This window comes from Lepus europaeus, chromosome 16 (assembly GCF_033115175.1).
Source record: "Lepus europaeus isolate LE1 chromosome 16, mLepTim1.pri, whole genome shotgun sequence".
NCBI lineage: Eukaryota > Metazoa > Chordata > Mammalia > Lagomorpha > Leporidae > Lepus > Lepus europaeus.
The window spans coordinates 40666171-40692677 of NC_084842.1; the positions used below are offsets into that span (position 1 = coordinate 40666171).

Consider the following 26507-nt stretch of genomic DNA (forward strand, 5'->3'; position numbering starts at 1 on the left):
TGAACTTTTTGAGGACTGTGGGTACTATGAAAAAAAAAAAAAAACACAATAAGAGGATTTAGACAGTGGTGCAATGGTGGACACATAAGTATCAGACCACGTTTGTCAGACTATGCATCCGTTCCCTTGCCTCATGATCTTAAAAGACAACAGTAGTAGAGTTCCACAGAATAAGAAAGAGAGTGGATTTTAAAACTGGAGCAAGGGGAGGTGTTACATAGGAATGCTATAGATTGTTGTCCATATGTTGTAGGTGCAAGAGTGGTGGTGACAGTTTTTCACACTCAGACATCATCAGGGTGCTGCAGCTTTTCATCACTATTTTCATTTCTTTGGGTACTAGAAGATTTTATGGTTTTCAGAAGTGAGGACTTAGAAGGTTTTTCCAAGATGAATATTTGCTAAAAGAATTTTGGATATGAGATGTAAGATAGGGAAGGATGACGAGCAGGTGAGGTATCAAATAAGAGAAGAAAAACATGGAATAAATCCCATAGAAAAGCATGACTCCCTGAAAGGAACAGGAGCCAAGCCCTCTGTTTTTGCCTTTACCCTGGGGAACAGTGGCAGAAGGAACTGGCCCTGGAATGCTGAGCCTAACAGCGTTTCCTGGTTTCTTTGAATAGGGAGAAAAGATACTGCAATTCTGTTTCTTTCCAAAAACAACAAGAGTGGAATAGGTGATTTCTAAGCTTCCTTTCCTGACTTAGTTCATGGGACTGAGGGTCTCAAACAGTTGGGAAGAAATACTCCTGGTTGGCATCCTGATAGTGTGAGCATTCTGTGTAGGATGTCTGAGAACATTCCGAATTCTCCATGTGATCTTCTTGAGGGCCTGGGCCAGGCTATGTTTCAGAGTTAATTTATTTTCCCAAGAAAAGAATATAGCACCCTCAGGTCCCTAGAGCATGTGTGTAAATAAAGAGAAGAGAAAGGGTCCCTGGTAGGTCCCTTTCTCAGGCTAGTGCTGGCAAGACTCATAGCTTCCGGAGGTGCTGAGGATGTTTGTAAAGTAATTTTTGGTTTGTTTATATTAGAATTTGAAACGTTGAAGAATAAAAGCATCTGAAACTGTTGGGTGTAAGTTTTTAGTTTGTGTTGAGTTTTTAAAGTTGAAGCATAAAAATGTCTGAAAGTTCCCTTCATGGACACATTAATCTGATATAAATTAATATAGTTTTACTAGTTCACAGTGTATATGAGGTACTTTTACTAAATCTTATTTCCTTAAGTAAGCAACTACCAAAGGCTGAACCAGCTAAATAAAAATACAAAAACCGGGGGTGGGGGGGAGAGAGAAGCACCAAGAACCTCAGTCTTACTTGGGCCAGACTCCTCTTGTTTCACTTTGTGTTAGTCTGCATACTAAATGTTCTTCTCTTTTCTTTGCCCACTTTTTCTTTGAAGACCAGCACAGATGTAGCTGGTGATGGGCAATTCACTAGAGTAGTTAAAATTCCTCCTCTGGCAGCAGTGTGTTAAGCTGTAGAGTTATTGTTGTAACTGGCTAATTATGTAATGTCAACAATTCAATGAGGTGCAGGATCAGTATTTATACAAGCGAGACTTGGAACACAAACCCCCAGACTCTCTCTGGTTGGGGCACATTTTTTTTTTCTCCAGGTTTTCAGTTCAACTCTTTTTTTTTTTTTTTCTTTTCCATCATACTTTATTTTTCATGGGTAATCCCTTTCCAAATTGAAACACATTATGTTGGAAATTGGAAAAGAAAGAATCAGTTAAAGCTTGGGTTGCATTATGCATCTTTCCCCCTTGCCATTATGCAGATGGTCTGGCTCTCCTCTTTTACTTAGATTTACAAGTCTTTTGTTTCTGCTTGCCTCTCTATGCAACAGATGTGGCCAAGGTTCACACAGGTTTCTTTGGTATTGCATTTAAGATGTTTGCTATCTTCACACCTTCCTCTAAGAAGCTTACTGCAGAATGAAATTCTAGGGGATTTGTGTTCGCACCATCATCTACCCTGATTACCAAGGCTTCTGGTATGACTTAGTGGGTGGAATATGTCATGTCTTAGGAAAGAAAATGCGTAATTCTGACAAGATGCTTGTTGGAAAGTCCAGCCAGCTGTTTCAAGTAGAACACTGTAAAATTTATTCAAAGTAAGTTTTGTTTCATTTGGAAGCAAATATAGTTCAAAGACTGAGCTAAAGTAAACATTGAAATTTAACTTGCTCAAAGTTGGTGCAGTGTTGTCTTTGAATAGGGCTTTTAGGACCTTTGTTTTCTGTTGTCAAGCTGTGTGCCATTCTACTCAAGTTATCCTGTATAATCTGGGGAGGATGGGAAGTTCCTCAAAGAGATGGGGTAATATAAGGCTCTGTTTCATGTGGCCAAGGGATGAGAATGTTGGATATTGGTATTGGTTCACATAATGTATTCATTTTCTCTTGTAGCTGTAACAAATTACTGCAAAGTTAGTGACTTAAAACACAAATTTGTGGGTCAGAAGTCCTGCACAGGTCTCTTCTATCTGCTGGTTCAATTCCTAAGTGGCTGCAAAAAACTAAGGAGCTAGGAACTCCATCCCAGTCTCCCAGGTGGCTAGCTTGGGCCACCTTGTATTGCTTTCACAGGCACATTAGCAGGGAAATGGATGGGGAGCAGAGCAGCCAGGACTTGACTCAATATGGAATGCAAGCATCCCAAGTTGTGGCTTAACGTGCTGTGCCACAATGCTTGCCCCAAGATCTTAATTTAACTACATTTGGAAGTCTCTGTTGCCATGGAAATTCTAGTGGACTGTGATTCCACCAACCATTGTTCACTTTGTGGTCCCCAAAGATGTATACCTGTTCCACATGCAAAAAATGCATTCACTCCTCAGAGGTCCCCCAGAGTCTCCAAAATGACTCATTACAGAATGAACCCAAAGTCAAAATGACTTCTAAATCTCACCAGCTCAAAAGTCCTATATCTCATTATCTAAATCATCTAAGTTAGGTATGGTCCAGACTGCATATAATCTACGTGGGGGCAAAAAGCCTTTTCCATCTGTGGGTCTGTAAAACTAAGAAGAAACAAGTTACTTCCCTCCCAGGTACACTGGTGGCAGTTACAGGAAAATAGTTATTGACATTCCAGCTCAAAAGGAGGTAAAGTAGAAAGAAAAAAGGGGTTTGCTGGTCCTAAGTAACTGGGAAATGCCACCAAACTGGTTCAGTACCTGAGAATAAACTGCTGTGATTTTTGGACCTCTGGACTTACAGCTTCACTTTGTGGAATGTGCCCTGCTCTTCATGGAGGTTAGCATGCACTTGCAGATGAGTAGTTTTATCAGCCAATTTCCTGTGGAATTTGGGGACTCAACTGTTGTATTGTGGTTATTATGTTTTATGTATTATGTTGCAATACTGCAATATTTGGTCAAAACCAAAGTACCTGTGTTCTAGAGATGTCTCACTCAGGTCTGGTCCTCAGTCTTGGCTTTGTTGTTAACCAGTTGTGTAGTTGGCATTCAGTTTATTTCCCTGTCCTGATGTGAGGAACCTGGGTTAAATAATTCAATTGCTAAGATCTCTTTCAGCCTCAAGACCTTTTGATTCTGTGCTCCAAAATAGGCCAAGTCCATATTTCTAAATACATATTTTCAATCCTTCTGAGAGAACAAAGGCTTTAGCAACTTTATCTATAAGCTTTATGAGTGATATATATGTATGTATATATTCACATTATGCACTCTTTTCACTGAAATATACAGGGAAATAGAGCTATAAACTATATATAGATCTTTACTCTTTTAACTCCTAAACTCTATGGAAACCTATATATATATATATATACATATATATATATATATGGGAACAATTTGAAAGGCAGAGAAATGTTTTAAAAACATGAATAAATATTTCTTTTAAAAATGGATACTGGTGTTTGGTCTGTGAAGACAGTGCTTGGGATGACCACATCAGAGTGCTTGGGTGCAGGTCCCGGCTCTGCTCCCAATTTTAGCTTCCTGCTAATGTGCACCCTGGGAGGCATAGTGACTCAAGTAATTGGATCCCTGCCACCATGCATTGAGTTACCCTAGCTTACTCCTGCCCTGCCCCCAGCCAGGGACTGTTGCAGGCATTTGTGGGGTGAACCAGCAAATAGGAGCTCTCTCTCTGTTACTGCCTTTCAAATAAATAGATAAATAGGGCTGGTGCTGTGGTATAGTGGGTAAAGCCCCAGCCTGCAGCCCCAGCATCGCATATGGGCCCCAGTTTGAGTCTTGGCTATTCCACTTCCTATCCAGCTCCCTGCTTATGGGACTGGGAGAGCAGTGGAAGATGGCTCAAGTCCTTGGGCCCCTGCACCCACATAGGAGCCTCGGGGGAGGCTCCTGGCTTTGGATGGGCTCAACTCCAGCTGTTGCAGCCATCTGGGGAGTGAACCAACAGATAGAAGACCTCTCTCTGTGTCTCTACCTCTCTCTGTAACTGTCTTTCAAGTAATAAAAAATAAAAAAGGTAAATAAAAACTTTTAGTAAGAGTAAAAATGATAGGTCATACAGCTAACACATATTAAAATGTATATAGTTGTTTAATATGTAAAATTGCTATTATTAGACTGATCCTTTTAGTGATTTGGATATATAGAATAGATAATGAATGTTCTTTCTTGTTTAATGTATTCTCATCCATTGCATTTACAAATCTACTGTGTTTTCATTAAAATCAATGTAGATATCTTTCAGTGTTTTTTATAATATCTCTTTATTTCTGCTGTTACAAGTATTGGCCTTTGCTAAGTTTATGTCTTCTTGATTAGAGAATGAAAATGATCTCCTTTGGTATAAGTGGGTGTCCTCTAGGGTACAAGCTGAAGAAATCTTTAGGAAAAGATCTGTGTTTTCTGAGAGAACCTAAAATTGGAAGACAGAGATGAGTAAAGCTGTAATTGTGTCCATTTATGTCTACCAGGCAGCTGTGTTGAGATAGGATGGCATAACTTGCCTTATGTGTTTTATAATAATTGAATTACATTCAAGTGCTGTACTCAAAAGATTATTTCTCATCTGTTCAAATGTAACTAACCAGTAGTGTTTTGAAGAGTTATAAAAAATTACCACCGAGTATTCTTTGCTGTGGGCCTGAGGTAGTTCTTTGGAGAGAAAAGGAAATATGTATTGTTGTAGAATCATGCAGAGGGAAGGAAGGAACCTCTGAGCTCCCACCCAAATCTGCCATTTTCTGGGTAGCACACTGACAGATGGTTAGCCAGTCTCTACTCAAGTAATTGGTGTTTTTAAAAAAGATGTGTTTATGTATTTGAAAGGCAGACATATATAAAGAGAAGGAGGGTGGGAGGGAGAGAGAGAGGAAGAGAGAGGAGACAGGAGAGAGATCTTCCATCAGCTGGTTCACTCCCCAAATGGCCACAATGGCTGGGGCTGGGCTAGGCTGAAGCCAGGAGCCAGGATCTTTATCCCAGTCTCCCACATGGGTGCTGGGGCTCAAATACTTGAGCCGTCTTATGCTGCTTTCTCAGGCACATTAGCAGGAAGCTGGATTGGATGTGGAGCAGTCGGGACTTGAACCAGTGCCCATATCAGATGCCAGCAGTGCAGGCAGAGGCTTAAGCTATGCCACAGCACTGGCTCTTTAATACTTGGTATTGACAGGGAGCTTATTTTTACAGAAAATTCTTTCTTACATTGAAAGTGAGCTTGCATATTGTAACTTCTCTGTTTTAGTTTTAGCCTCAGAGCTATAAAGAAAATATATAATATAGTTCCATATGTCCACCCTACAAGTTTTTAAAGGCTACTTCCTGATTGTGTGAGCTCTAGAATCAAACCATGTCACTTACCAAGTCTGTAATCTTGAGTAGGTCACATGACCACCATGTGCCTTGGTCTCTGCAACTATTAAAGGGGAATAACAATAACAATGACACTCAGCTCATACACATACTGTATGTATGAAATATGTATGTGGCACATTGAAAATGCTTAGTAAATACTGAATTTATAGCTTTCTATTTTTTTCAGTATTTAAGTCTTTTAGGACCTTTAGACTTCCCTAACTATTCACTAGACTCTTCACCTTTCCATATTTACAGATCATCTTACCACTATCTCTTGGAAATTAGGGTAGAAAGAACTAAGCAAGATGCTCCAGATATATTTGTTCATTCAGTATGTGAAAGGACTATCTCTTTGCTTGTCACCAGCAGGTCATTCATGCAATCTGATGTCCCCATTAATTTTCACAGCTGTGTTACCTATGACTCATATCGAACTTGTACACAGCAAAAACTATTGAGTCATTTTCATTCAGTCGGTTGTTGGTGCAGGTCTCCTGTTTCTGTGCAAGTGATTTTAAACAGTGAAATAGATTTATGTTCATCTTAGTAAACATTTCCTTTTGGTCCATGTAGATCATCTGTGAAAATCTTTTTAAAATCATATGTGTGAACATATAAGCTAGCTGGTACTTCCTTCTAGGTTTGTGTCACTGGCAAAGTAAACATTCCTTATATGCCTTCATTCAACTTATGTTTTTAAAAGCACCAGATCACTTTTTTTAAAAATTTTATTTATTTATTTGAAAATCAATGTTACAGAGAGAGAGAAAAGAGAGATAAAGAGGGAGAGATCTTCTACCCTCCAGTTTACTCCCCAAATGGCCTCAACAGCTGGAGCTGGGCCAGTCCAAAGCCAACAACCAGGAGCTTTTTCCAGGTCTCCCACATGAGTGCAGGGACCCAAGGACTTAGGCCATCCTCTGCTGCTTGCCCAGGTACAGTTAGCAAAAGCTGAAAGTTAATGGGTGGGATAAGTTGGAGAGAGGACCAGAAAAGTAAGTCAGGGCCAGATGACAGAAGGCCTTAGAAGGCTGCTCTATGGGAAGTGGGAGGGAAAGTCACTGGGTGGCTATCAGGCAACGTTGTTTGGAGATAGACTCCAGAGTGGCAGTATAGAGTCACTGTTGACTTGGCTTATGCTGGTAGCAGTATAAGTTGCAAGAAGTGGATTTATTTGGATATATGAGTATTTTGAAGTTAGAACCAGCAGGTTTGCTGATCAGTTGGATATGGGTTGTGAAAGAATGAGAATAGAACCATCATGGTAAGCTCAGATTTTTGGCTCAAGCATCTAGGTGCATGGTGGAGCTAAGGAAAACTGGTTGATGTCAGGTTCTGGTGGAGGCAGGTGGAAATCAAGAGGTCTGTTTTGGACACATCAACATGTGGATGCCTAGTAGACTCGTAAGAGGAGCTACAGAGCTCAGGTGAGAAGCCATTGCTGAGATCAGATCAGGGACTCATCATAGTGTAGATCTTATATGAGAATCAGTGGGGAGCTGTTAAAAATACATAGACTTTTGACCTAATCCTAGATATTTTTTAGTTAAGTGGTTTGGGTGAGGCCTTTGAAAACTTTAAAAGAGGCAGAAATGACTCCCTCATTTATTGTTATACGCAGAGGGTTAAGGATGCCTTGTTTTAGTGATTTTAAAAGAAGGAAATAGATTAGATCATCTTGGGAGTGAATTTAGATGGAAAAAGGGAAGTGTGAAGATTAAGCCTTGGGGCAACCTAAGAAGACGACCCTGCAAAGGAGATTGGGAAGGAGATATCGCTACTGCCCAAAGTGTGGTTCCCATGGCAGCATCAGTACCTGCTGGGAGCTGTGAGAGATGCAGAACTGCAGGCCCCAGCCAGACTTAAGTCAAAAAAGGCATTTAATAAGAACCCCAAGTGGCTCATGTCCTCACTGAAGTTTGAAAATCACTGGTTTATATTATGGGATCAGGATAGGGCTATTTCTGGCATAAGTCCAGTCACCATTTCTCCCATGTTCATAATATGCATGGATTTAAAATGTTTCAGTGTCAATATCAACTTAACATCAAATTTTGTTTTCCACGAGTTTTTTGACTGCCCTCATATGTGGGGACTCAGGGGGATTAAAGTTGAAGTACATAATCTCATATACTTTTTTTTTAAACTTTTATTTAATAAATATAAATTTCCAAAGTACAACTTTTGGATTATAGTGGCTTTTCCCCCCATAACTTCCCTCCCACCTGCAACCATCCCATCTCCCACTCCCTCTCCCTCTCCCATCCCATTCATCAAGATTCATTTTCAATTATCTTTAAATACAGAAGATAACTTAGTATATACTAAGTAAGATTTCAACAGACACACAAAATATAGAGTACTGTTTGAGTAGTATTTTTACCGTTAATTCGCATGGTACAACACATTAAGGACAGAGATCCTACATGGGGAGTAGGTGCACAGTGACTCCCGTTGTTGATTTAACAATTGACACTCTTATATATGATGCCAGTAATCACTCTTGTCATGAGCTGCCAAGGCTTTGGAAGCCTCTTGAGTTCACAAAACTCCGATCTTATTTAGATAAGGCCATAGTCAAAGTGGAAGTTCTCTCCTCCCTTCAGAGAAAGGTACCTCCTTTTTTGATGGCCTGTTCTTTCCACTGGAATCTCACTCATAGGGATCTTTCATTTAGGTCATTTTTTTTGCCACAGTGTTTTGGCTTTCCATGCCTGATAAACTCTCATGGGCTTTTTAGCCAGATTCGAATGCCTTAAGGGCTAATTCTGAGGCCAGAGTGCTGTTTAGGGCTTTTGCCATTCTATGAGTCTGCTGTGTATCTGGCTTTCCGTGTTGGTTTTCTCCTTTTTAATTCTATTAGTTATTATTAGGAGACACTAGTCTTGTTTATGTGATTCCTTTGACAATCCTATCATTATGATCAATTATGAACTTAAACTGATCACTATATGACAATATGAATGTCATAGTCTTAAATTCAGTGTGTGTGGGGGGTGCTCTTTCTGTTTCGAAAGACTGTGAGAGGCCGCCGCCATGGCTCAACAGGCTAATCCTCCACCTGCTGCGCCGGCACACCGGGTTCTAGTCCCAGTCAGAGCACTGGATTCTGTCCCAGTTGCCCCTCTTCCAGGCCAGCTCTCTGCTATGGCCCGGGAGTGCAGTGGAGGATGGCCCAAGTGCTTGGGTCCTGCACCCCATGGGAGACCAGAAGAAGCACCTGGCTCCTGCCTTCAGATCAGCGCAGTGCGCCGGCCGCAGCGCACCAGCCGCAGCGCACCAGCCGCGGCGGCCATTGGAGGGTGAATCAACGGCAAAGGAAGACCTTTCTCTCTTTCTCTCTCTCTCTCTCACTCTCTCACTATCCACTCTGCCTGTCAAAAACAAAAAATAAAAAAATAAAAATTAAAAAGAATGTGAGAAAGAAGGAAATGGCTGTATTTCCCTTTACTTGCTTGAAAGTCTTATCTCTAATTAGTAAAGTTTTCATGATTTGGGTTCTTAGTACCTTCTTTTTAAAAAGTATGCAGTCATTAGGATCACACTTTGATTTTTCTGCGTGAGGAAGAGGTTTTTTTGAAGGTGACATGTCAGGTGACTCCCATGGATTTCACAGGTTCCATAAATTAATACCTCTTGAGTTGAGGGAATGTATTTAGACTCCTAGTATTTCCTCCAAAGAGAAACAGCTCCAGGCTCCATGATCCACAGTGCCTCTGAATCACCAGGTCCTAGACATAAACTCTCACAGTGAAGTCATACCAACTAATTGAAAAACAAGGTCCTGCTGAAGCAGGGAGACAGATTGTGGGCACAATTTATGTCTTGTTTTTCTTTTTCTTTTAACAGTTGACCTTTTTGTGCTCATTTATTCCTTTTTCTGACCATAAAGGAACTAAGCACAGCAAACTAAAAAGTCTGTGTTTATTGTAAGGATTGAGTCTGAATAACAAGGGACATAGTGGGAGTTTTACTGATGTTGTACTGACACTGCATTAAAGTCTTAGAGTCAGTTATTTAGTATAACTCAATATCCAATCAGGAATAATTAGGAGCAAGTGGGAGTGAGACCAGGGGGTAAGTGTTTAGGGACAAGAGCCAGGGTGGATCTAGCTTTTATTCCTTTCTTTTAAAACCTAATCTATTATGTGGTTGGTTAGGAAAAATACAAGAGGTGTCAACTGCATTTAAAATACTTTATTTCTCAGGTTGGGTTGTGAGTACAATGAGGTATTTTTATATTATTCACTTTCTTTCTATGTCTGAATTAATTATTAAACAAAATCTTAAAATTTATAGCGAATACATTAGAATTTTAGCACTGTATTCCTTTTCTTATGAGTTTTAGCTTGAAAGTAATACCTGTTCATAGTAGAAAAAGCTTGTACCTACTGTCACAGAACAGTCTAAAATAAAATGAGTATCCCTGCTGTCTCATCCTGTGGTCCTGCTTTCCAAAGGTAGGTGCTAATATGGTTTCTTTTCTTTAGTTCTACTGCTTATTATTCCACCCTCAAATAATACATTCCAATTTTTTTGTTTCTTGGCCTTATAGAATTAACCAATTTCAGATCTCATATGATGAAATTTAGGTGACTTCTACCTCCTACCTCCTTTTTAAACTAACTCCTGATTTTTCTTCTCTTGTATTGTTATTTTGATATTGTCAGAATTGATAACATTCTCTATTGCCACCGTAATTAATTCTTTACTGTGTGTGGAGATTGAGTCTAACAATGGAGGTCCTGTAAAAACAACATCTACAGTACTATCAATATATAAACAGGATTCACTACTCTGTGGTTGGGTCTTTGAAGCAGCAAATGTAACCCACATCACCAGTCCCTGCTTCACTTCTAGGTCCCAGGGGTCTTCTTTAAATTTCTTTCCTTTTTCCTTCATGTCTTTTAAATAATATAGAGCCTTCCCTGTTTCTTTTATTACATGTCATCTTAGTTAGAGTCTTTGGAGATGTTTTAAGGGTTTAAGATAATTTCTTAAGTAGCTCAGTTTTTTCCTCTGAAATATACAGGTGATAAACTTACTGAGATATTTTATGTTCAAAAATGTCCATTTTGGTCCACACATTTTGTTTTAAAATATTTGTTTGAAATAGAGAGAGAGAGAGAGACAGATCTTCCATCCACTGTTTCACCTACCTAATGACTGCAATGGCCAGGGCTTGACCAGGCTGAATCCAGAAACTAAGAACTTCTTTTGAGTCTCCGTGTGGGTGGGTGGTAGGGTCCCAAACAGACCTTCTCTGCTGATTTCCGAGGCCATTAACAGGGAGCTGAATCATGAACCAGTGCCCATATGGGATGTCGGTGTCACTGGCAGTGGCTTTATTCAATATGCCAAGATGCTGGCCCCGGCCCACACATATTTAACAGTTAGCTGGCTAAGTTCTTCTAAACCATGCCCCCTTAGAAATTAAAGGCATTGCTCTGCTGTCCTCTTTTATCCAGTGTTGCTGCCAAGAAGTCAGGTTCTAGTTTTATAATGGCAAGCTCCTCAGATCCAAATCTTCAGAATTTTTCTCTTATCTTTGGAGTTTTGAATTGTAATGAGTTATATATGAATAGGGATCTTTTTCCTTCTCGTTAATCCAGCTTGACACATCATGAGCCTGTTCTAGACATCAAGGGTGTTTCTAAGTTAGGAAAATGTTTTCCCTTACTGAATTTCTTTCAGAAGTCTTCTACTCATTGTCTCTAAACCTGTCTTTAGGAAAATCACTTGAGGTGGATATTGGACCTTTTTAAAGCCATGTACCTTTTAACTTTTTACAGTCATTTTTCTATCTCTTTTTTCCATATGTTTTGGGATATGTATTTGATTTTCTGAAGTAGGTAAACACCTTGGTCTTGGTCCATGTATTTTTTTTAAAGATTTTTTTTTATTTATTTGAAAGACAGAGTTACAGAGAGAGGTAGAGAGAGAGAGAGAGAGAGAGAGAGAGAGCTTCCATCTGCTGGTTCACTCCCCAGATGGCTGCAACAGCCAGAGTTGCACCGATCCGAGGCCAGGAGCCGGGAGCCAGGAGCTTCTTCCAGGTCTCCCACATGGGTGAAGGAGCCCAAGGACTTGGGCCATCTTCTACTGCTTTTCCAGGCAACAGCAGAGAGCTGGATCAGAAGTGGAGCAGCCGGGACTAGAACTGGCGCCCATATGAGATGCGGGTCTTTCAGGCTAGGGCTTTAACCTGCTGTGCCACAGTGCTGGCTCCCCATGTATTTCTTTTTTTTTTTTTTTTTTAATTTAATTTTTTAAAAAATTTTTTTGACAGGCAGAATTAGAGAGAGAGAGAAACAGAGAGAAAGGTCTTCCTTTTTCCATTGGTTCACCCCCCCAAGTGGCTGCTATGGCCAGTGTGTTGTGGCTGGCGCATTGCGCCAATCCGAAGCCAGGAGCCAGGAGCTTCCTCCTGGTCTCCCATGCGGGTGCAGGGCCCCCATGTATTCTTAAATACAAATTTTATCTGTTTTTACTTTTCTGGAAGTTTCTGAAAAGTTTTGACATGCTAATTGCATTTATTTAGCCTACCATTGCAAAGTACTGCCTTGAATTAAGTTTCTTACTATGGTTTCTTTATAGAAGTCATCTAAAAATAATGAGTACTGCAAACATGTCAGTGCTCTGACTGTCTGCTTGATTGGTACTATTCAGGCCATGCTACTAATTTCCTAAACAGAATTCCTTAGAGTTCAACACTAGGCACAGACACCAGTAAGAACAGAAGTATATAAGATAGAAGCAGAGAAACCTCTTTCTTCTTAGAATTATGTAGGAGGTGGGAAGAAGAATTGCTCAGAAAGAGAGCGATGATCTAATTCATTTCAGCAAATATTCTTGCTGTATACAAAGAACATACAGTTTATATATTGACTCTTTTGGTGATTAAAGAAGATATAAGACCCTATCTATCCTCAACAGGTTTACGGTTTGATAGTAAATACTCAAATATATGTAATAAAAGGTATGATCAAGCCACCTGAGAACTGTAAATAAGCCTTTCTGGGGTTAAAAAGAGAATATTATGGAAAATATTTATCTATATTAGAGAATACAGAAGGGACGTGGAAGATGTGGTATTGAATTGTATATTAGAGTTGCCTGAACTTCTGACCATAGACATGGGATCTGGGGAAGAGGGTTCTTTGGGTGGAAAGAATGGCAGAGAAAAGACTCAAGGCAAAAGATAAACCAAATCTAGGAACCCCAGGAAATGTCATTTGGTTAGAATGCTGGATGCTGGTCAGAGAGGAGTGTGAGGTATTTGAGAACATAGTTTGGAGTCATATTGTGGGGTTTTAAGTGCCAAGGAGAAGGATTTGAATTGAATTTGGTAGAGAGCGATTTGGAGAAGACTCAGTCAGAGAGGTGATCCGACGAAGGTTGTATTTTCAGATGATGAATCTGGCAGGATGGAATGAAGTAAGCGGCAGCAGAAAAAGTGATCTCACAAGGTGATCCTGTGAATGTGCTGAGCTGTCAATGTGCGGCGATGAATGAGGCTCAGCCCCTGCCCTCAAGGAGCTCACGGTCTGCTAAACAAGAGCTGGTTGCTTTGTCTTAAAATATCTTAACAATTCCTAACAGCTGTACCGATACAATATATTGTTAAGATGTTGAAAAATTATAATTTAATGTTGCCACATTGTTAAATATCCAATGATCAATTTTCTCATTATCTTAAATTTTCCATTATTATGAATACAGCTAGTATGATCTGTTAGCTTCTTATACAGTATGTAATCAATGTTTAGTAAAAGTAGTCTCAGGTATACACCGAGGCTCTCACTTGACTTGATGTTCTTTCATAAATATTTAATCACCTTGAAATATTTTTTTTTTTAATTTTTGACAGACAGAGTGGACAGTGAGAGAGAGAGACAGAGAGAAAGGTCTTTGCCATTGGTTCACCCTCCAATGGCCACCATGGCCGGCGTGCTGTGGCCAGCGCACTGCACTGATCCGAAGCCAGGAGCCAGGTGCTTCTCCTGGTCTCCCATGGGGTGCAGGGCCCAAGGATTTGGGCCATCCTCCACTGCACTCCCTGGCCACAGCAGAGAGCTGGCCTGGAAGAGGGGCAACCGGGACAGAATCCGGCGCCCCAACCGGGACTAGAACCCGGTGTGCCTGTGCCACAAGGCGGAGGATTAGCCTGTTGAGCCACGGCACCGGCCTAAAATATTTTTAAAATATATCATTTTTATATAAATGGTTCATTTTTATTGAAAACACCTGTAATTCATATCCTATTATTCAGTTCTTTAGAGTAAAATAAAAGAATTGGATTTAGGCTTATCAGAAGTTGGTTAGTTAACAAACTTTTTTTTTTACCTTAAGTTGCGCTTATGTCTTATTTTACATAATCAGTGTACTCGAATTGGAATACCTAAAAAATTTATATATATATATGTACATATATATATATATATTACTAATTTTAGAGTCAGGAAGGCATGCACACACGCACACATACACACACAGCACTCCCTTTTGCCGGTTCACTATATAGATTCCCAAATGCCCTGGGCTGTGCCACAGCCCAGATCAATCCAGGTCTCTCACATGGTGGCAGGAACCTATTTTCTTGAACCCTCACTGCTGCCTCCTGTGGTCTACATGGGCAGGAAGCTGGAGTCAGGAGCTGGAGCTAAGAATTGAACTCAGGCACTCCAGTGTGAGATGTGGGTATCAACCCTTGTTAAATTCCCATTGCTTGAAATACTGTTTTTTGGAGGGTAAGAGGACCTCATCAAAACTACTTATTTTAAAATAATCATAAACCTGTCGGTAAAGTTATTCACTGCAAATGGAGTTTTCTTTCTTCTTTCTAGTAGCATTGTGTGCAGATATATGAAGGGCCTTCAACAAGTTCTTGCATGGATTTAAAAATGTTGTACACCTAAATAATTTTGTCCTTTGCATAATTCTATTTTCACATGAACTTTTTTGAAGTACCTCAAAATAATGGAGAAATTAGGGAGTAAAGGCAATTAACATGTTCTAGCAACACTCATCTTTGTACTGCAGAATATTACAGTGTTTTTTGAGCATCAGTCCCAACAGATTTAATCAAAGGTGAATGAACTTAGCAGAAAAAACTACATATGATCTTTACATGCAGCTTTCCATGAATCCAGTTTGAAAACCAAGATTCCAAAGCATACATGCATATGCACGTAGGTTTTTCTTTTTTTCTTCTTCTGTTTTTCCTTCTTTGTTCTTTGTTCTTCTTTGTCCTTCCTTTTTCTTATTCTTATTCTTCATAAAAAGACCTTGATTCTACTCATTGCATTTTATGGGATAGTTTTATATCCTTGTATAAATTTACATTAAAGTAAGAGTAGGTTATCCCAAGGAAATTATTCCATCTTTGTAAATGTCACATGTAATTGACCAATAGACCATGCCACTGAAAAATAACAATAGTAACATGTACAGTGGATGGATTACTTTTCTTACACAGTGAAAATAAAGCAGGTTAGTGTGCTTGGCTACAGTTGGGCTGGTCTCTACTTTTCCTAATAATATTGTGATAGACTTTGGAAGATTGAGGCTGACTTGATTTGATTTCTGTTGGCCTATTATTTTGCTTTCTTTCCAAATGTCTCTTCCTCATTCATCCTCCCATACCTCATCACTATACTTATTTGTGAGAGCCTACCTCTAAAAAAGACACAAAGGACTATTAATGGCTGATCTGTACAGTGATCTGCCCTCAAGGAGACCCAACAGGCCAGTCCACTGCAGTGGCTTTCAATGTGGTAAGCCTGGGCTTCAGCAGAAGTCAGCTTGTGAAGAGCCCTGGCAGCTCTGCCAAGAGTTGGATCACTGGAAATGGACCTGCCCTGGAATCGAAGGATGCCCAGGTCAGAGCCACAGATCTTATTGGCTCCAAGCTGAAAAGCCCTTCACTCAGCCCAACTTCCAAAGTGACCACTGCAGTTGAGGGGACAGCCAAGTAGGGTCAGCAACATTGCAGGCAGAACTGTAAATTTCTTGTTAGAGATGCCCCCTGCCTTTACCTGGCCAGCTCTCCTCCCAGGCCAGCCAAGTAATGAAAGTCAACAGAGTGCCTTCCCCTAGGAGGTTCACACCTCCCTTAGGATATACCCCATGTGAAGAGATAGATAGGTCTGGGCCTCTTAACTTACAAGGCCTAAAGCCCAACAGATTATTATCAAGCCCCTTCTATCAGGTTCTATTTGCCTCTCAATCAGAAAAATTACTTGTAGCTTAGCACCTTTCTTAGCTCCTCTAATAATGACTCTGTCCTTTGTTCTAGACCCTGTCTAGTGCACTTGGGCCTCATTCCTTTGTAATCATAACCTCTACTCTACCACCAATGGCTCTACTCCCAACCTGTGTGTACTGATGGTCCTCTTCCCCACTTAATGCTGTATAATTGTTCAGACCTGGTTAAGGCCACTCTTAGGATCATTGGTTACTATCCTCAACCTGTCTTTTATGACCTTGTCTAAATATGATCAGAGTCGGGGAACTTGGAAGGCTTCCATAGCCTTGGCAACTCATGACGACAGCCTAGGGTGGTTACTGGCGCCATAAACTAGAGTGTCAATTTGTTGGGTCAACAACAGGAGCCACTGTGCGCTTGCTCCTGATGTGGGATCTCTGTCCTTAATGTACTGTACATTTTGATTTAATGCTATAACTAGTACTCAAACAGTATGTTTCACTTTGTGTTTCTATGTGCGTGCAAACTGTTGAAGGATTTATACTAAATTGATCTTCTGTATATAAATAGAATTGAAAATGAATCTTGATGTGAATGGAAAGGGAGAGGGAGCGGGAGAGGGGAGGGTTGCGGGTGGGAGGGAAATTATGGGAAGGGGAAGCCATTGTAATCCATAAGCTGTATACTGGAAATTTATATTCATTAAATAAAAGTTAAAAAAAAAATAAAGTATCAATTCACAAAGAAAAAAAAAAAGACACAAAGGACAAAATCATTAAAAATAAAATTTTTTCTCTCAAATGGTCTCATTGCCAAGACAATCATAATATTATTAGAGATCATAAGTCATAATCTGTTTCTTTGCCATTGGGCAGGACCAAACTTGAGAGATGGTCCTGTTTTTTGAAGCCTCCAGTGACGGAGATATCATAATCCATTGTAATATATAATGGCCCTTTCTGTTAGGAAATTATTTTATCCAACTTAAATAATGCGTGCATGGATTTAAGCCCGTATTTTTCCTTCAGTGAATATGAAGTCATCTTACTCTCTCTGTGTGAGACCTTTTCATCGTCTCTGAAAGCTTTCTCTAACACTGTTCCACTAATACATCTCAGTTTCTGCAGCTTGTCCATTGTAATATTTGCCAACAGTTTTGTTGTCTTTATCTCTCCCCCATTGAGTATACCACCATTTCTGTTCATTGTGTTTATGTGATTTACAATGTATCCTGGACATTTAGAGATTGCCTGGTGCTTAATGTTGGGTCAGATTACAGCAGACATACCACATTACATATGCCCATTTCTGTTAAGTGATAGATTTCCTTTTGGAAAAATAACCATCATTTTAGGTTACTTTAGTAGTCTCTATACCTCAGGGTTTCAAATTTCTTGTTTTTCCAGTTTTGCCACTTTTTTTATTTTAAAGGTTTGTTTATTTATTTGAAAGGCAGAGTTTACAGAAAGAAGGAGAGGAGACAGAGATCTTCCATCTGCTAGTTTATTCCCTAAATGGCTGCCACAGCCAGAGCTGAGCCAGTCTGAAGCCAGGAGGCCGGAGCTTTTTCTGGATCTCCCATGTGGGTGACAAGGCCCAAGCATCTGGGTCATCTTCCGCTGCCTTTGCAGGCAGATCAGCAGGGAGATGGATTGGAAGTGGAGCAGCTAACATTTGAACCAGCACCCACATGGGATGCCAACGTCACAGGCAGCAGCTTTACGCACTGTGCCACAACACCGGCCCCAGTTCTGCCATTCTCTTGATTGCCAGCATAGTCTGCTGTTCACTATGATACCTTTGTATCTTCACTATCTTCATACATATTCACATATCTGCTGTGTGTGGTCCTCTTTTTTCTTGCTAAGTATTGCTGCTACTTTATTTTTTAAAACACATTTTTATGTTGAGGTAAAATTGACATGGTAAATCATAGTTTTTGAGTATACAATCTTAAAAGCTTTGTATTTCTATGTCTAGACAGCTAGCATCCTGGTCAAGATATATAGAGTATATCCATAATCTCTGAAATTTTCCCTTGTACTTCTTCCCAACCTTCTGACTGCTCTTTTTCTATCAAATTTGTCTTACATATTTCTTCTTTCATTTCATTTACTTGAGAGATAAAGAGAGAGTACTCCTCTCTGCTGGTTTACTCCCCAAATTTCTTTAATGACCAAGGCTGGGCTGGGGTTGAAGCCAGGAGCCAGGAACTCAATCCAGGTTTTCTACATGGATGACAGGAACCCCAATTACTTGGGCCATCACTGCTTCTTCCAGCCAACAGAATTAGCAGGAAACTGGTCAGAAGTTGTAGCCAGGAATCAAACCCAGGTACATAAACGTGAAATACAGCTCTTAGGCTAAAGACCCATCCCTATCTTAACTTATTCTTGAATGTCATGTAAATGTAATAGAATAGCATGTATTCTGATGTTTTTACCCACATGAATCAGTAATTAATTTTTTAAATAGTTAAGTAGGATCCCATCACTTTTTCTCCTATTGATGGACATTTAGATTGTTTTCAATGTTAGTGCTGTAGTGATTATTTTTGTAGATGTCTTTGTGTGGACATGTTTTCATTTCTTTCAGAATAATATGTAGAAGTGGAATTGTTGAGTCATAAAGTAGACATAGGTTTGACTTTGTAAGAATTTGTCAGGTCTGACACTGTGGCTTAGTGGATAAATAGCCACTGCCTGCAGTGCCAACGTCCCAAATGGGCACCAGTTCAAATACCTGCTGCCCCACTTCCAATCCAGCTCCCTGCTAATGTGCCTGGGAAAGCAGCGGAAGATGGCTGAAGTTCTTGGGCTCCTGCATCCACATGGAAGACTGGGAAGAACCTCCCAGTCTTCTGGCTTCAGATCCACTCAACCCTAGCCATTGCAGCCATTTGGGAAATGAACCAGCAGATGGAAGACCTCTTTCTCTCTGCCTCTGCCTCTCACTAATTCTGCCTTTCAAGTAAATAAATAAATCATTTTTTAAAAAGAATTTGTCAAAAAGTATTAGACTCTTATTAACAATGTATGTGATTTGGGGCTAGTGCTATAGTGTAGTGGGTTAATGACCTGTTCTGAAGCATCAGCATCCCATATGGGTGCCGGTTTGAGACCCCACTGCTCCACTTCTGATCCAGCCCTCTGCTATGGGCTGGGAAAGCAGTAGAAGATGGCCCAAGTCCTTGGGCCCCTGCACCCACATGGGAGACCTGGAAGAAGCTCCTGGCTCCTGGCTTTGGATTCGTGCAGCTCTGGCTGTTGCAGCCAATTGGGGAGTGAACCAGCAGATGGAAGACTTCTGTCTCTCTCCTTCCTCTCTCTCTCTCTCTCTCTCTCTCTCTCTCTCTGCCTCTCCTCTCTCTGTATATCTCTTTCAAATAAATAAATAAATCTTTTTAAAAAATGAAAAAATAAAATATCTCCCTTAAAAAAATGTATGTGATTTCTATTTACTCCGTATTTTTGCATTTCCCATTTTTAGTCATTAAGTTTAATGCATCATTGTAATGAATGTGAAAGAATATCTCATTGTGGTTTTATTTTGCATTTTCTTATTAATGATGCTGAGTACATTTCATGGCTAGCCATGTATTTTCCTTTTTGAAGTATGTGTTCAGATCTTTTGCTATTTTTTTATTTTGTTATTTATTTGTTTGTTTGAGAGATGGTGAGACACAGAGATTTTTGCCTATTTTTAAATTGAATAATTGCTGATTTTTTATACTTCTGGATTCAAGTCTTTTTGTTTTCTTTTTCTTTTTCTTTTTCTTTTTTTTTTTTTTTTTGACAGGCAGAGTGGATAGAGAGAGACAGAGAGACAGAGAGAAAGGTCTTCCTTTTTGCCGTTGGTTCACCCTCCAATGGCCGCTGCGGCCGGCGCATCGTGCTGATCCGAAGCCAGGAGCCAGGTGCTTCTCCTGGTCTCCCATGCGAGTGCAGGGCCCAAAGACTTGGGCCATCCTCCACTGCCTTCCTGGGCCATAGCAGAGAGCTGGCCTGGAAGAGGATAGAATCCGGCGCCCCAACCGGGACTAGAACCCGGTGTGCCGGCACCGCAAGGCGAAGGATTAGCCTGTTAAGCCATGGCGCTGGCCCTGGATTCAAGTCTTTTATCAGATTTATGTATTGAGAGTATTTTTCTCAATTTGTGGCTCTATTTTTGTTTTCTTCATTGTGTCTTTCAGTGAACTCCAATTTATTTTTCGGGTTCCCCCCCCCTTTGGTTTTTTTTTATTTTTTTATTTTTGCCTATCCTATCACTAAGATATTTTCCTATGCTTAACTCCTAGAAAATTTATTGTTTTAGTTTTTACATTTTATTCTGGTATTTATCTCAAATTAATATTGTATATGGTGTGAGAAAAGTCATTCCCTGCCCTCTATGGGTTTCTAATTATTCCAGAATCCTCTTTTGAAAAGACTTTCTGTTTTTTAAAGATTTATTTTTACTTGAAAGTCAGAGTTACACAGAGAGAGAAGGAGAGGCAGAGAGAGAGAGAGAGAGAGAGAGAGAGAGAGGTCTTCCATCCACTGGTTCACTCCCCAGATGGCCCCCAATGGCTGGAGCTGCGCTGATCCAAAGCCAGGAGCCAGGAGCTTCTTCCAGGTTTCCCATGTGGGTGCAGGGGCCCAAGGACCTGGGCCATCTTCTATTATGGAAGGCCATAGCAGAGAGCTGGATCGGAAGAGGAGCAGCTGGGACTAGAACCGGCGCCCATATGGAATTCTGGTGCTTCAGGCCAGGGTTTTAACCCATTGTGCCACAGCGCCGGCCCCTGAAAAGACTTTCTTTTCCCAATTGATTTGCCTTAGCACTTTTGTCCATGTACAAGTATGAGTAGTTCTTTTACAGTGTTGTTTTAATTCTGAAACACTGAACTATCTTTCACATTTAATGTTGTGTTTAAATTATATGAGCACAGTCTCTCCAGTGATTTTCATGAAAACACTAGAGCAAAAAACTAAAACCAAGGAATTAAATTTGATTGAAGCCTTATTTGACCTCTTTACTTAATATGAAAAACTGCTCCCACTCACCCTATTCCCTCTGAATTTCTGATTCCCCCTTCTCTCCTAGAGTTTTTTAAGGATTTAATAAGGTATGTACAGAGTTCCTGCCACATGGGCTTTCCTCCTCATCCAGTACCACAATGCTTGGGGTCCGAGAGGGGCAGGGCAGATTCCTTACCAGGAATCAAATTGTTTTCTTAGTATGTGGAAACTTGATCTTTTACCAGGGAATATTCCCCATCCTGCCATTAGTCCTCAAGCTGATAAGTTACTGCAGGGAATTTTCCCGATAAATTTTTCTGTTCTTTGCAAAATACTATAATTACTAACCATGTAGTGGAACAGAAAACTAATATTCAGAGCAATGAGTGACATGAATTGCCTGCATGTTACTTCAGAGATTACATTCTCAATAGTGGGCTTTCTTTACAGACATTCATCAGATTTGTTTTCTTTAATGATTTGTCTGCCAGTAAGGTATTCTCCCTCTTAGGACCATCCAGGATAAAAAGCTATACATCACCTACGTGACTATTTCCTCATAGCCGCCAAATGAGTTTGTAAGGAAAATATTTGTTTGCTGTGGTTTGTTACATAATTCGTTTCACATTTTTCAAATACCAGCAGTTTGCTTAGTAAAAACACCCCTTCCCTTTTTCAGAATGTATATGTTTTTAGTTACATGTCCAGAGCACACTGGGGTGGATGGCAGTTAATAGGACTCGCCCAGGTTTCCCAGCAAATTCCTCCATCAGAATCCCTTCCTCTCCCATGTCACAGAATCAGTTGTCACCCCATACAGTGTTCACAGGAGGCTTTAAGGACAATTTCAGAAAGATAGATTAGCAGTCTACCATTCATGAGTATCCAGAGACACATAGTAGTGTGACTGCATACTGGTGAACCTGACTCTCCAAAGAGTTGTCTTTTTAGTTGCTTTTCCTTTGGATATGGTATTTTTCTGTGTACTTATTTACACATTAGCACTAATCCCACAAAAGTGTGTTCAGGGACTCTGAGGTAGTCTCTCATGAGGTACTGGTTGCAGTCCCGACTGCACCACTTGTGAGCCAGCTCTAGATGATGGCCCAAGTACCTGGGCCCCTGCCACCGCCACCCCTGGGGGAGACTGCTGGAGTTTCCCACTTCTGGGTTTGGCCCAGATCAGCCCCATCCATTTGGGCCATTTGGGAAGTGAACCAGTGGATGGAAGATCTCTTCCTCTGTCTCTCTTTTGTCTCTGTCTTCCCTCTCTCTCTGAAACTCTGTCAAATTAATGAAGAAATCGTAAAAAAAAAAAAAAAGATGAATATCTCATGGTCTTAGATGTCCAGGAAGTTACAGTCTAGCAGGGGGGAATGGGTTGTAGATTGAGTGAGACAGAGGCCATGAAAACAGTTTATGTAAGCCGTTCTGTGTCTGCAAAAGAATGGGTTAGCAGACTCTGCCCCAAGGATGCCCTGCCTGAGCTGGATCCTGAAGGGCAGTGGCAGTTAAATTCTGGAAAGCATCCATGAACCTACACAAAAATCAGATCTTTGATCTTCTCCTTACCTACACCTGATCCCAAAGAGCAGAAGAAGTCATCTGAGCAGACATAAAAATGCAAGGGAAAGCAATGCCACATAATTACCAATTGCAGGTGTGTACATGTGCTAGGGACTCTTCAGGTGGGAGGTGGCGGAGGATGCGCTGTTCTTCATGAATTTCGGTGGAGGAGGAATGGTTTATTTGAAGTTGGAGGTGATGATTACAGACTGGTTTGCTTGCTGAGAGTGGAAAATGTGGGCTGGAACGGTCAGTCCAAATGGAGAGCCATAAAACACGTGATTTAGAACATTAATTTGATTTAAGGCATAATCAGGAGCAATCTCCAGATTATAAAATATAGATGATGTGATCAAGACTGTGCTTCAGGACTTACCTTGCTACTATGGTTGTATTTTGTGAATTCTTTTTCTAAACGTCCGGTTCCTGTCTTTTTTTCCTTTCCCGTAAATAATAAGTTATTTTCTTGCCCTACAACACTGACCTTCAGACTGTTCCAGGGTACCCCCTCAGGCACTCCTGGCATAGTAGAAAGAGGAAGGTAGGGCAGCCTCATGATCTGCCCCCTACATGATCTTTTGGGTTTGTTCTCTATGTTGTAGTTCCTGGGAAAAACATGTAACAAAGAGCCTCATATCCTTTTTTTCATTTTGAGGTTTGGAAAACTCTGCTCTTCATTTTCTCTGAATGTTTGAACTTACTCTTTAACCTCAACTAACTTTGTTATGTAAATTATTAAGTAGTGGTGAGAGTATAGCTCAAGGAAATGAGTAAGAAAACTACTACATTGTCTCCTCTCCCTTCAACCAGACTTCTCTCTCCTCCTTCCCTAACCATCAATACTGCAAAAATAGCAAGACTGAGAACTCTAAATTGGCTGCTTGCTATTTAAGAGTTGGGTTAGATTCTGCATGAGGGCTGGTGGATTGGGTTGCAGGAGCGGTGTGGGGAGAATGGAGAGTATAACACATGTAAGCAACACCGAGTGTGCAGCCCCGTTTCTGGGTAAGGGAGTTCAAGCTGAGGAGGTGTGTGCATTGTAGCCCTGAAGAAGCAGCTCACAGTCCTGAGCCAGGGTGGAAGTGGAACCAGGTCTGGAGTAGAGGGAGGTTGGTTGGATAGAGAGAGTCTATTCCAGGAGAAAATCAATGAAACTGAGTGTGCAAGAAAAGGAGACAATGGGATAGTAGAAGAATGTCAAAAAGGAGTAAATGGAAATGGGGAAACATAGTTCTCTCTCAATTTCTATTTGTAACTACTGACATCTAAGTGATGGTAAATTTGATTGAAGTTAGCATGAGAAGAGTATTTTACAAGACAGATTTGGAGTTGGTGGGAGATGGAAGCTGAAATGAAGAAAATGATCAGATAATAATTACCCAACACAGTGATCTCCACAAATAAATGTTAATATAAAGAACAAATAAAAGATGGTCTTTGGTAAGAATATGAGATTCTCAGTCTGTCTGATATTGCTTTGGAAAAATAATTATTTATCTTGGATATTTGTCACATTTAAGTTGAAACATTTCAAGCGATAGCCAAATCCTATTTGAGTGATTGCCTCACCTAGACATCTTGAGAACAATACTTATTAGCTATTACTGCATCGGTTGTTTCATGAAATACTTTTATTATATCTTGATAGATATTTTACTTTGTAGGAAAAAGTCAACATGCATTTTGTTGTACAAAGGACTTTTTAAAGAAAAGTCTTTCCTCAGTCCATTTTGCTACTTGTTATTCTGTGTATTGGTACTTTCCATTACCATAATTGCTTTGTGTCTCAGTTCTTTGTGGAAAGTTTTTGAAAGTCAAATTGGAATCAGCCAGAGTTTGTACCTATTTAGATATGACTAAATTATTAAGTTATACACATTTTATAGCTGTTCCCGCTACAGAAGTGTCTCCTAGATCTTCGTTTTAGTAGGTCATTGAATCTTCCTTGCTTTATGGAGCAGTAAGAAATGCTTGAAGGAATTTGAATTTAGAGAGGCTGTCTTGCATGTATATCTGAGCATTGGCATTTAGAGCCTATAAAATAAATTGGCAGTGAGTGTTTTATTTACCTGTAAGAATCACAACTAGATCATCAAGTAGCATTTTGGCAGATATATTGGGATACACTTGATGGCACAGAAATGTGAATTAAATGTAAAGCATTTAATCAGAAGTATTTGTGTGTAGATTACATAAGGATTTTAATGTCTTATAGGACATCTTGTATGTATAATTTAGAAGCAAAAATGATTTGAAAAGTAAAGTTGGTCCACTGTTATACATAGTTTTTTAAAGGGAGCAGAACAATTCACTGTTTATTGAGATGAGTTTTAGATACAGAATTGTTATAATACTTGGCTGTCTGAATTGCCAAGCTTTCTGATGAAGCTGGCAGCATGAGTGATAGCCACAAGCCCAAGGTTAGACTGCAGAGTCCGTTTCTCTCTGGCTTTTTCTCCTTTTAAGCCTCCCTTTCATGTGTAGCCAAGTGAAAGTCTCCAAGTGAAATGTAAGCTCCTCTGGGGCCTTGGCCCGATGAGAGGATGCCGAAGGAAGGCAGCAGTTCGGAAAGCCTGCGGAAGGCACAGAGGGCAGAGGGCTGGGGTGATGACATGGCTCTCCGACCTTTCTAAGGAGATGAATGAGAAGGCAATGCCTCTGTGGGTTCCGGACATATTTTACCCACAACAGCAGTCCCAGGCTATCAGACCAATTGTTTTGGCTTTATTCTTCAGATGTTGCCAAAGGAAAATGTGTTCTTTTATGGTGCTTCCAAGTCGTCTAACCATTTATCCTTAATCATCTGCAGTCTGTGTGGGAATAACTCTTTTTAAAGATCACTGAACTTTGCTTGGTTTGAAATCAGAGTAGAATTCATTTTATTTAATGCAGGAAACCTTCTTTTGAGACACTTAACACCAACTGACTTTTTAACTTCTTAGAATTTAATTGAAAAAGAAAAATAACCAGATGTACAAATGTCTGCTTATGGGTTAGATTGCCATAAGCTTTCTGATTCTTTCTCTGTGGTTATTGATTACTGAGAAAACTTTAGCTGTCAAGGTTTAGCAAGTCAGTGTGAATGAATAAATTGTTGGTTGTCAGATTAGGGATGTAACCCAGGGCTAATCATAATGTACTGTGATTATTATATACAGTTACTATAATCAGTTTTCTTCTTACCATTTGTTCTGTTACAAGTACTTGATGATTTAGAAGCACTTAATATATTTGCTTCATGGAAAAGTTACTAAGTCTATGGCCACTGATGTGTGGAAGTGATCTGTAAAGAAATAAATTCCTGGGACTGATGTTGTGGTGCAGCAAGTTAAGCCTCCGTCTTTCTTGCCAACATCCCACATCACAGTGCTGGTCCAAGTCCCATCTACACTGCTTCTGATCCAGCTTCCTGATAATGTGCCTGGGAAAGCAGCTGAAGATGGCCCAAGTGCTTGGGCCCTCTCCACCCACATGGGAGACAAGGAAGGAGTTCCTGGCTCCTGGCTTTGTCCTGGTCCAGACCTGGCTATTGGGACCATTTCGGGAGTAAACTAGTGAATGGAAGATCTCTTTATCCATCTGTCTGTCTGTCTGTCTATCTATCTGTCTGTCTATCTTTCGTTCTCTTACTCTGCTTTTCAAATAAATCTTAAAAACAAAACAAAACAAAAAAAACCCTACCTTTCGTCCCTCCATCAGGACATCACAAAAGAACCATACTGTGGTTATTTAGAATTTTACAAATCTCTTCAAGGAGCACTTCAGAATGGTTTCTAAGAGTGCTAAATTTGTATCTTGGTGCACAAATTTGGCTGGCATGGATTTGGACAGAGTGGGCCAAACAGAGCAACAGAGCTAATTGAGGTGGGGAAAAATTGGGAGAACAGGCCATAATAGTGAATAGAGTTATTTGTCACTCAGT

General features: G+C 40.2%; 1 protein-coding gene across 2 annotated transcripts in view; it reads left to right on the forward strand.

Moving 5' to 3' along the window:
• The window catches only part of SH3RF1 (SH3 domain containing ring finger 1), a 199986-nt gene that overhangs the window by 96251 nt on the left and 77228 nt on the right, over nucleotides 1-26507 (forward strand). The gene's annotated exons all lie outside the window — the stretch shown is intronic.